Source organism: Gopherus flavomarginatus, chromosome 2 (assembly GCF_025201925.1).
Source record: "Gopherus flavomarginatus isolate rGopFla2 chromosome 2, rGopFla2.mat.asm, whole genome shotgun sequence".
NCBI classification, from domain to species: domain Eukaryota; kingdom Metazoa; phylum Chordata; order Testudines; family Testudinidae; genus Gopherus; species Gopherus flavomarginatus.
In genome coordinates, this window is record NC_066618.1 from 260,567,777 (window position 1) to 260,580,739 (window position 12,963).

The 12,963-nt window shown below is 39.5% G+C and overlaps 1 protein-coding gene across 1 annotated transcript in view; it reads left to right on the plus strand.

The window, feature by feature from the left end:
* The window catches only part of ERICH5 (glutamate rich 5), an 801,722-nt gene that overhangs the window by 657,760 nt on the left and 130,999 nt on the right, over positions 1–12,963 (plus strand). The gene's annotated exons all lie outside the window — the stretch shown is intronic.

Consider the following 12,963-nt stretch of genomic DNA (forward strand, 5'->3'; position numbering starts at 1 on the left):
GGAGGACACTGTGACTGACACAACATCCCTGTTATCTGCCTTCTATCTCCTTAAAGCTGAAGATAATATGTCTTGAGACTCTTCTGCTTTGCTGGAGGGTCCTCGATTTTCAATCGTTCAGTGTTGTTGAAATGAGTTCTTCTACTATAAAATGTAATTTTATTGGCACAGTTTGAAAAACAAGAGGTTGAACTAGAACCATAGCCATACATAAAGTCCCACCAGCCCCTCACAAGTGAGCAGGTCAAATACATGAAATATTTTAGTGCAATAATGGTATCGGATGTTTGACATTTTCAGGATGGCAGAGGGGAACCTTCTATCTGAACTCTGAAAGAACGTTTTAGATTGCATCAAAAAGTCAAGATTCTTGTACATTTCACACCATTACCAACTCACAAGAACACTGTTGGCAGGCAGAGTGGAAGGACAGTTTGACATGACATATAACAAACCTGGCACTCTGGATTTGTTTGTCAATGTGTTGACCAAATAAAGTGGCACTCTGTCAGGAACAGAATAGTTAGCTTTGCCAATGGTGATTATAAAACTGGGTTCTTCCCCACTCAGATAAATTTTAACAATTTATCAAAGTAATACATTAATTTTTGTATTTACATTACATTAATCTCAATTCCACTCACTATGGATTCATAGATTTTAAGACCAGAAGGGACCATTGTGATCATCTGGTCTGGTCTCCTGTATAGTACAACACGTGGAACTTCTCTGAATTAATTCCTGTTTAAATTAAAGCAAATGTTTTAGAAAAATTATCTAATCTTGCTTTTAAAATTGCCAGCAATGGAGAATCCATCACAACTCTTAGCCAGTTGTTCCAACAGTTAACTCCCCTCACTGTTAAAAATGTACAGCTTATTTCTAGTATGAAATTGTCTAGCTTCTGCTTTCTGACATTGGATGGTGTTATACCTTTGTCTGCTAGATTGAATAGAACCCTCTTTTCAAATTTCTATTCACCACATAGACACTTATAGACTGTGATCAAGCTTAGCCTTCCCTTTGTTAAGATAAACAGATTGAGCTCCTGGAATCTATCACTATAAAGCACATTTTTCCAATACTTCAGTCATTCCCATGGCTTGTCTCTGAATCCTCTCAAATTTTTCAACATTCCTCTTGAACTGTGGACACCAAAAGTGAACACAGTATTCCAACAGCAGTTGCATCAGTGCCAAATACAGAGATAATATAACTTCCTACTCCTACATGAGATTCCAGCATTGATTCATCCAAGTTCTCATTAGCCGCTATGGTCACAGTGTCACTGTAGATACTCGTGTTCAGCTGATTATCCACTATTATTTCAGAATCACTTCTTGCTAGAATAGAGTCCCCTATGCTGTAAGTATGGCCTACATTCTTTGTTCCTGTATGTATAACTACATTTGGCCATATTAAAACAGATATTTTTTGATGCACCAAGTTTACTAAGTGATCCAGATCATTCTGTATCATTGTCCTGTCCGCTTCACTATTTATCACTCCCCAAACTTTGTATCAAAACTTATTAATGATTCCTAGCTATTAATTTAACAGTGTAGTGCTTCCATTTCCACACTGATCTCACTCTGATTTTATACCATTGTAATTTCATTCACTTCAGTAGAATTACTTCTGATTTCTACCAGCATAAGTGATCTCAGAACAAGGTCCAGAGGTTCCATGTTGAAGCAACTGCCCTTCTGTCCCACATGATAGTGCACTGTTTCACAAAAAGGCTCCAGGGAAAACTGCTGCAGTGGAAAAACTGGATAGCCACAACAGAATGGTTGAGGAGCATTTCATTAATGAGTATGTGCAGCAAAGCAGTCATGTCTCATGTAAAATCTTGATCTAGAACTACAATTGCCCTTGGTTATGGGCTAACCCCTCTCTGCTGCCTCCTTTTTTCAAAAAAAAAATGTCTTGAATGGTGATGAACTTAAGCAAGTGCTTAAGAGCTTTCCTGAATTAGAGCCAATAAATGTAAAGATTCTAGCATTTCTGTTTTGACTCTGTCTTTTTAAGTTCTAAATGTCTAATCATGGTAAATTATCCTTCCTTTCCATTAAATTTCAAGAATCTGCAATCCCTGACAATTTATCATAGAAGATCCCTGACTTTTTTTTTTTTTAAATGAACAATCAGTTGTGCTAAAGAGTGCCAGTCATTGTTAAGAGTTACCCAGCTGTCTGTGGCTTGTGTCTGCTGTGTGGTAGTTGTTATCCTTTTCATCATATTTATTGTTGAGCCTTTCTTTTAATTAGAAGCCACAAACAATAGAAAAACCATCCTGAGATTAATACAGACATTGTGCACATCTGTAAGTGATGATTACATATGCCTGCACCATATTTATGATACTCTTAAAATATTTGAAATGTTATACAATATTCTGGATTATAATGTGTTGTTTGCAATGCACACTATGCCAGTACAATGTATGCTGAAAACGGGAAATATACATGGGGGGTAGACCTATTTTAAGAATATTACAAGCATGGTGCTAGCATAAACAAATCGCAACTTAGCTTACATATGTATCTAGTGACCATATGTATCATGCATGCTTACAACCTGAAAAAGAACATCTCAGAGATTTTCATTGTCTGGTGCTTTTCACTCTACATTTTTAATTTTATTTGTGGAAATCTGGTTATTCATTGAGATATACAATAGTTCCTTAAAGGAGATTGAAACATATAATATATGGCATAGGACAAGATGTGTGGATATTTCACATCTCATGTCTTGGGTGAGTTATGAAGAATGAGACCAAATGTATAACTGCATTTCATAAACCATTTTTTTTTGCTTTTATATAATGTTTTTCCTTAGATTTCTTTTAGAACAATAGGCTTAGGAGCTATGGGCTGTAGGAGCATATGAGATATATGAATCTGCAGAATCTCCATCAGCCAATAAAATTCTTCCTTTCCTAATGCCAATTGTATATGAAGTGAAATCACTGGGCCTGATTCTTTGCTGCCTTATACCTTGTGTAGTCATTAATGTTTACACCTATGTGAAGTGAGTGTAAAATGGTACCACTGATGTAACTAAGTGGAGAATTATGATTCTGTGACATTTTACACCCACTTTGCACAAGTGTAAATGACTAGATATGTAACATATAAAAAGAATCAGTTCCATTTTATCTCCTGAATGTCTATCTCCAAAGTAAATGATCATATTCATAACTATGGCAGTTATACAGTAACTAGTGGTGGTAATACTGTAAATAGCCACTATCTATACTCTGTTGTATTATTCTGATAAAATGAAAGATCAACATTAATTATACTTGCTCATGACAAAGGAAACGATTATTAATTTCAGACCCCAAACTAACAATGCAAACATGTGATTACTGATTAGAAAAAATGCTTATTCTTCACTGAAAAATCCCTGCTGAAATAACTATTCTGATAAATGAGCAATATGCCCTAGGCCTGTTCTTGCTCCCTCTGAAGTCAGCAGGAATTTTGCCATTAATTTAATTGGAGCAGGATTATATCAAATGGAATGGACAACAGCTAGTCTAGTTGTTGGATGGCATATCCTTAGTCACTGATATGGAACCATACTGTGTCTTCAGTATTTCAACAGAGCTGTCCATCAGAATCTCTGGGACAATATGACCTTTGCATTGCTTGAGTAATGTAACTCAGATATTTAAAGGAGTGCATTCACCCAGTCCTGAACCATTTTATGGACAAAATTATCATACACCTTTTTTCTATTCTATTTATTGATTTTTTTTCAATAAACAATGTATAGTGCATTAGTGACTGCATATGTCACAGTCATATTAGTAAAGTTACAAAGAGAAACTCATTATTTTATCTAATGGACAATAAGCCTATTGCCCCCAAGGATATTGTATATCAAAGCCATAAATTACATAACTTTATCAGATTCTTCCTTTCAACAGGACTCAGCCATCAGGAGGGGATTTTGAATTAGGAAACACTTGATGAAAATTGGTACATGCTTTTCAATCCTTGCTCAGGTGAAACTTTCATTGAGTTCCATTGCTTTCATATTATTACTTCAGTGCAGGGTTGCATGAATAAGGAATAAGTAAATACTAAAGGATTGGGTCACCTTACCCTCCCACTATCTACCCAGCTAATTCAGTGTCTGTGTCTCTCCAACACAGTAATGCTAATTGTCTAAACAGGGCAGAGTTGGGACCACCTTTGTTGTATTAATCCTCACCTTTCTTCTGTGAGTAAGGGTTACTGGTGTGAGGAAAGGCTGTGGGATCAGGACCTAATGTTGTTCTCTAAACCTATCAGAATATTCTTATTCAGTACAATGCAATGAGGAACTGTCATTTTACTGTACAAATATCCATCCTGCAAAATCACTGTGCATTGTATGGAAGATTAGAAATAAGGTAATCACAATAGGATGATGTCATAGAATCAATGTCTTCCACTTTGAAAATAATAAAAAAAAATCCACTCTTCATGTTGATTTCCAATAAATGAACTTGCTTCTCTTCTGCCACTGAGCCCTATCCTGCCCTCACAGGAATCAATGGGACTTGGGGCTTTGATGATTTCTATGGCAGCAGCACTGGGCTCATTATCTCAAGGTCTCAAAAACATTTCACAAATCCTGTGATACTCTAGAAAATAATTCAAGGAAAAGTCAGCACAGTACGAGCATAACTTGGTGAAGCTCGTGGGTGGCCAAAACATCCCTCATTTCTCTTATCTCATATCAGGAATATTAAACCACCTCGTATTAAAGTACAATATCTTCAGCTAAGGTACCTTTCTTTGAATTCTTCATTGGAGTGACATAGGCTATGGAACAGTAGTACTTGTGGCACCTTAGAGACTAACATGTATTTGAGCATAAGCTTTCGTGGACTACTGCCCACTTCATCGGATGCATGCAGTGGAAAATAGAGTAGGAAGATAGATAGATAGATAGATAGATAGATATACACAGAGAACATGAAACAGTGGGTATTACCATACACACTCTAATGAGAGTGATCAATGCATGCATCTGATGAAGTGGGCTGTAACCCAGGAAAGCTTATGCTCAAATACATTTGTTAGTCTCTAGGGTGCCACAAGTAAGCCTGTTCTTTTTGCAGATGCAGACTAACATGGCTGCTACTCTGAAACTTGTCATAGGCTATAGAGTGGTTTTGAGGCCACTGCACCCGCCCCTACGAAGCAGTATATTGGAATAAAAATTCCAGGCGTGTGAACTTTCACGTCAGTGTGAATGCTGTACCTAGCTACTTCTCATTATTTCTTAACTAAAATATATTCATTAGGTAATGTGATAGTGTCAGATAAGGCAAACTGTAAACAACTCCACACCCCACACAGATTAGAACCTTTGTTTTAAGAAGCACCATTCTTCAGATATTTAAAATCCTATATTAGAATTCCAAAGGATTCATTTACATTTCACACTGGGGAACACTCCTGAAAACACCCTGATGAAAACAGAGAATAAAAACGTTTTAAAATGCAAATTCAAAATGAGCACACAAAAAATTGTCAGGGTCCCTCCTCTCCCGCCCCCTAAAATCTACAGCGACAGCATCGAAGTCCACTTCTTTAGACTTTTGAAAATGTTATGATGAGGTATTAAAACTCTTCTGCAACCCCGACAAATGAGCAAAATGGGAACATCTAATGAAGCATGGTGTAGAGGGAGATGCTTTATCAGTCAGTACTCTGGTGTAATATCCGATGAAACAGCTCTTAAACAGCTAACCAAAGAACTAGCAAAAATCAGTTGCCTGGAATGGTGTTTAACCAAAGATCGGACAAACTGTGCTGGAAAACTTGGGAAGACTCGGAAGTAACAGCTAAGATAACAGGAGGTGCTTGTACCACCTATGGAAGAGGTCACGAGTGCTGGTTTCAATGTAGTGTAAAGCATTTGCTACTTGATGTGATGTTATATATCTGCGGCAGGAAGAAGAAACCCCACACGTAGTGGGTTCATTTAGATATTGTATTTCCGCGTTAAATACATTGAAGGGCAATGTAAAATATAATGTACTGGACAGTGGTTGGCAGGGAATATACAGCACGCGTGTTTTAAACTCTAATCAGGTCCATGAAGGCTCAGTAAAGAAGTCTCTCTGATACTCTCTTTAGATCGCTTAATTTAATGGTATCATGTTATATAGGCTGTAGGTGTTTTAAATTCAACACATGTTAATATTGATGTCATTTTTTCCCGATAAAAGTTAACGATGTGGATCTTTTAAGAGAGGATTACGCCTGACAAGTGAGTGCCTGCTTTGAAAACAAGGGCTGTGCTGGACATAAATTCTATCTGCTATTAGAAATACACAGAGATCGCAGTTTACATCTATTTTTCTTATAATTCGCCCTTGTTTGTTAAACCCTGATATTTCATGGCTGGACACATAAATAACCAAAATAAGTGACTGAGTTAGCTGTTGATTTAGCACCCAGCTGATCCTATGGGTGTTAGTAAAAATGCTTAAATGTTCCGACTGTGTCTTTGAAACGGTGACATATTTGTCAGATGAGTCAATAAGGACTTTAAATATTGCAAAACGGTAAACAATGCCTGTTGCAAGCAATGTTGTACTTAAGAACTGCACATCATTTTCTACAAAAAACTAGTTCTTAATGCTGGATAAGTCCTTTTGGAAGACAGAATGTCAAAAAAAACGGGTCTAAAACTAAAATCTAAGTGTCATATCTGCCAAAGTATCCTTTAGAGCTGATTGCAGAGAAATCTGTTATACAGAAACATAAAGGAATCCATGACACACATGTGGAGAATCTGCTGACTGTTTGGACTCTCCAAAGCTCAGCAGCGTTCAAGGGCTCCGTACTGTTGTGAGTTCATATCCTCTCAGACCCAGCTCAAAAAAGGGCAGAAATATCCGGAAAGCTGTGCAGTGCAGATGGGGATAAAACGCTTGTGGGCTCGGTGCCTGCATTTAACTTGAGATACTGGACAGATCGCCCGTGGACAACACCGTACAACCAAAAGCTGCTGGGCGTCCCACTGTTTCACTCCTTTCGACAGTCAAATATGTAACCCTAAGGACATCTGATGGCAGGTGAACTGTTATCCAATGGCGCGTCTCCCTGTTGTGTGTTGTTCTTTAAGGCCAATGCCAGGAGTGTGGAGGTTTAGCAACTCTGTATCCTTGCCCCGACCTTAGCTATAGGGGTCAGATTCCCTTAGGGAGTCAGAGATTGCTTTAGTTTCAAGAGATTTTGGACATACACACCCCAGCCCCGCAGCCATATATCTGAGTATAGCTATCAAACGGTTCATTTGCCTGATGAGAATACTCCTTGACTTGCTGCTAAATCACCTCCACGGGAAAGCAGAAGTGCAGGCGGAGAGCAGATCCGGCCATCGGCCGAGCCTTTCTCTGTGGGGCTGAAGAGCTGTGCGTGAGGCTTCGCGACATCTCACTAGCTGATCCTATTGACTGATCCCAATCCCACTCTTATCAACATCCCAAATTTCAACTGACTCCAACAGAGTGCGTTTGAATGCGGGATCGGACCCTCTGTGCCTCTTCCTGGATCGGTCTAATTGCCACATTAGATTCTATTTGCTCTTTTGCCTCTGCTGTGAAGTGTCTTACCCAACTACATATCAATGCCCTACACAATTTGCTAATACGTAAAGACACTTTCTGGAACGGATCCTGCTCCAGTTGAAGTAACTCCTAATTTTGTCATTAATTTCAATCCGGAATTCCTTTAAATACTCTTTCCCCCCTCCTTCTCCATTTAAAGCAAAATCCCTCAGTAGATTAATTGTGAAGCAGTTTTCAATTGTCTTGTGTGTGAAATGTGCAGTCACAAATGCGTAATTTGCAGCATGACAAACACACAAATTACGTCGGTATTTTAGTGGTGTCATCCTGTAATCTCTGAGCATTTTGAGTTTAAGGATGGAACGGGTGGGCAAGGTTTGCCTTAAAGACATATTCTCAGTCAAATAAACCAGTCCACTAATTTGTTCCTTACAGTAAGAATAAACATTACATATGTTCACGTTCCCTTGGAAGAGATCCAGCAGTTAGAGAAACGTTGTATTTTAAAAAACCAGTGTAGCAGAGATTACTACAGCTGTGTTTGGATTGCTCCATGGAGTGAGCGGATACAAATATGGTAAGTAAAGTAAACAGTATACTATGATTGTTTGTTGTTTCTGGTATCATCCAACATCACTTGCAGCTGATGTTAACACTGATGGTAATAATGTACCCATTTAATTGGCTCTATGTATGTCCTATACCTTGCTTGACAGCGCGTAATGACTGCTCTTCAGAACAGGCATTTAGTAAAGAGCAATCTATAGTCACTTCTAATTTCAAAACAGTGTCCTTTATGGTAAAACATTGTGATGGCGGAAGTCAGAAAATGAACAACAGTTGTGTGTGTCTGTCTTCATGGAAAACCAAGAAAAATCTCTCTTAAACCAGAATCTAGACAAGCCTGTGTTTTATTTTGTTGGATTATCTTCACTCCTCTGAAACATTTCACTTCTACGTTCACGAAGACATAGACAATCTCTACATTACAGTTTAAAATGAAGATTAAGTCAAGAAAAAATAGCACCTTCTGATGGCCAAAAGCTCACATGTTCAGGAGACATACGAGATTTCTAAGAGAATGTGATTGCAGCTGATAAATTAAAATGTACCTATCTCGAGCTCTTCCTAATAAAGAACGACATTTTTTATATTTCTTCATTATTGGTTTAAATTGGCAACACACAGCATTTTCCCATCTATCATAAGTTTACAGAAAAAGAACACGTCTGCTAGCATTCTCGGACTTCGAGTTTTCCTATCGCCCGAAATAATGTTTTAGAGTTACATAAAAGTGAAGTAAAACTGGCCTTTCCGTCTCTGAGTTCGCAGAGTTTTGACTGACTTTAATAATCCGCCTGAGTATTTTTGTATGTATGCTTCAAAGGCTTTAGAGACATAAACTAATGACCCTCGCGTTTAAGGTAGTGCAACTTGCTTCCTAAACCCTGATTGCTTTTCCGCGAGAAGATGCATTGAATTGTATTTGTCTTGGCAATAATCAGCATACAGCGAAACATGTTCCTATTCTAAGGCGGAAAGGAAGATTGTGCGGAGAGGGAATTTGGAGAGAAATTGACCAAGACGGGTCCGTGAGCCCAGAGGGTTTGGAATCCCGAGGGAGCTCTTCAGGCAGGTGATTCCCTACACAGATCTGCACTGCAGTCCCAGCTCAGGTGAGACGCCAGCTGAATCCAACGAAATCATCTGCAGGATCGGGCCTTCCTACAAGGACCACATACGCGAACCTGCAAGGCTTCAGTAAGAACAGCAGCTCGCAGTTAATCTGCGGTCTCTGTATTTCCCATTGGGCAGAGAAACTGCAACTATTCTCCCTCCACTTACTCCATCCTTTCATCGTTTTCCATTCACTCCCACGCACATACCTCCCCGCCCCCACTTCCCAGAAAGAACAAGCTCTTGATCGTGTTGTTCTTCAGACTTTACTAAAACGAAGCATTTGCAAAAGGTAAAGGAACTGGCTGGTTTTCTGAGCTGTGGCAGTGGGGGCAATAATTAATAACAATGTACTGGATTATAGTAGTGTCCACTATGTGCTAGGCGTTTTCTGCATATATTGGAAGACAAGAGTCCCTGCCCCGAAGAGCAAAGGAGCAGAACTGCATGAGTCTCATAAAAGCATCCTTTGAAAGCGAAGTAGGAAAAAGGATCTCCTGGAGAGCCGTGCAGGGAGAGTGGCACAATAGCGCTGTTAAATGTTCTTCAAACCTGAAAACAAGACACGGAGCCCTATATGCCCCGCAATGCAGGGAAACACGATCACAAGTATTCGCACGAATGTGTACATTGTATGGGCATATGCTGAGCTATTTCAGACTTCAACATCTCTTGCGAAAATAACTAGTCGCAATACAGAGCCTCCCCCTCCGCCACCCTGATCACACCACAAGTTACAGCACCCTCCTGCCTATACACTCGAGCGTCCGGAGCGGCGGTGCAGCTCTTCCTCGGCTTTGCCGGCTTGCGCTTTGCTCAGCGGACTCCTCCAGGGGGCGCTCCTGTTCTTCGGCCGCCGAGTCCATAAGCCGCTTCCTAACCGAAGCTCCTCTGCCTGCCCCCAGTCCCCGTCAGCTCCACAGATCACTCCGAGAACCTCCCCCAGGCCCCGGGCAAGCTCCCCTAAGCTGAGCCTCCTCCGCTCCTGTTCTGCCGATCGTTAATAATTAGACGTGTCCCCAGTGCAGGGGGGACGTGTGAACGGGCCGCAGTCGGCCTGGGTGTGTGAAGAGCAGCCGTATTGCCTAGAGCCGCGCTGCGAGTTGGGTTTGGGGAAGGTAAAGCAAAGGAAGAACCTGCCAAAGGGGTCCGTGAGTGGGGCTGGTAACATTAACTGGAGATTTATGGGATTTGGGGGGATTTTGTATCCCCCCCCATCTCCTAACAGATTAAACAGTTATTATGGGATTTGCTTGGGAGAATGACACCTGCCCTTCTAATAAAATTGCAGCAGCAGGCCTTAAACAGAGTGGGCTTTATTCTCTATATACACACATACAGTCTGTAGTGCACAATCTGGGAAACAGCTCTGCTAGCCCGGTTTCTGCCGCAGGAATCCCTCTGGTGTCGAAATGATAAAGGCAGGGAGGATAAACGGTAACCCCCTTTGCGGAAGTGTCAGGCTTAAACGAGCTCTAGTGCCTGATCCTCCTGAGTGTGAGTGTAAAGAAGAGGAAATGGGAAGCAAAGCTCTGGGCTGTGCAGGTCCCCCGGCGGCTCCTGCTCCCTCGTGGCCAGTCCCTTCTCCAGAGCTACGGCAGCTGCTGCTGCTGCCCCCAGACAAGCTCCTCCGTAGCCCCTCCAGTCAGCTTGGTTTGCTGACTCAACATCTCTGGGGCTATTTACACCGATTAATTAAGTATTTTATGATGATTGTTCCGTTGCTGATGGGACCCTTTCAGCATCAAATTAATTCTCTGTAACATCTGCGTGGAAGGCTATGCTGTGCTCTGGAGGTGGAGGGCTTACGGAGACATATGTTTAAGTCTATACTCAAGATCTCCCTGTACTTCAGTGGAAAACAAAACATTGTTGAGTCATAGCACTGAAAAGACACCTGCTTATTGTTTCTTTTAAAATGGCTGGAGCACTTCAAAAATGACAATATCTCCTAGATTACTTTAAATCTCTCCGATTCGAGTCCAGATATGTGGGAGTGTCTTTTGACTAGCTCTAGAGAACATAACAAGTTAACGTCGTTGGACCGATTTTTATTCTTTTGACAACTTATGGACCAAAAGGTGGTAACTATGACATGAGAGATTTTGGATAAGAGAATGCGCGTATTGCTACAATCTCGATTTGTTTTCATCGCAACGTCCCCGTTTTGTATCGGAATATTTTTTCTCCTAATAAAAACGGGCTGCAAATAGTGCCTCTCCTGAAATAAACAAACAAACAAGGTTTATTTCTAGGGCGGGGAAGGTCTTATTTGTATTCTACAATCTCAGTGCTAATAAAGAAATCCTCTTCTACTTCGCCGTTGAAACAAACTGTGTTACTTTATAATAAAACAACGAAGACGTTAAAACCAGCTACTTTCATCTTGCCAATAGCCTCAGCTTTTTAAACGTGTATAATTATCAAATTTAGTACCCACGTACTGTGATACATCTTCAAAGCGCTTACATTTTCAAGAATGGCTTAAATCGCTAGTTTTGTCAGTGTAGAATGGCGTATTTCACTGTTGCTCCTACTTCCAAAATTATTTTGTTTTAAACCTTGTTCTTATTATGTTCTGTTTCACGAAGATAATATATTATTTTAACCCATATAACCGAGCTAAATTTTATTTTATAAATAATTTTTAAAAGAAACAAAAACAATTACGTTAATCATTCATCAATAATACATAAAATAAATATGTTAATGTAAATATTTTTGCCTTATCCTTCTTAAAATGTAATATTTTAAAGCTTCCATTTCTGACATTTATTTACCTAATTTGTTTCATTTTTAGTTTTGTTCAAAAGTATCAAATATAATAAAATAAATAAAGTGGTTCCCATGAACCCTTTATTGCTTTTCTTTCTTCTTTTGCGGGAATGAACTAACCAGCACAATCCTTACCTTGAACATTATTGAAATACACTTTTAAATGTCATTTCACCGCGTGCATTTTTGTTCTTATTACAAGTTGCTGTGAGCTCACCTTTCTGTCCTCCATTCTGATGATACAATCAGCTCCCCCTACGATATCTTCCATTAATGTTCAACAAAAGATACAAATATTATTTTTAAAAAATTCAGCCTGAATACAGTAAAAATCAACCGGGCTGCAGTTAATGACGTAAATCAATATATTTCTATTGGCCAAGGAACTAAAAATAAAGAGTATGTGGTTCGTCATTTGGTCTATATTTAGAAGTATTTCCATCCTAATAAATGGAAATTTCTATCGAAGCTACCAGTTTATCCCAGGTGTATATATCGGCATGTACACTACAGATACCTACAAATCTGGATTCGGTCATTGAATATTGAAGATGCATTTAAGAACCTGACGTAGGTTTAAACGTTGCTCTAAATGTTGTCTTGGAATTTGTATAGAATAATAAAAATTTCTTAGATAAAAATGTACTACTAACTGAAAGTTACCTGCATCAGACAAATTCCCTAGGACAGCTGAACCTCATAGAAGTATGTACAGAAAATAGAGTTATGCTATAAATTATCCTGGACAGAAATACACAAGGACAGGAGTACTAAGTATCATTGTAAACGTTACGTTACGTGCCACCTAAGCAGAGAAAATGTAAGGGCTTTAAGATTGAACGAAGTGTATTAAGAATGTAAAGTGAATTGTAGCAGTAGGGGAAAGTTCTTGAAAACTGCTCCAAGGAGCTCTATATCCGGGGAATTGG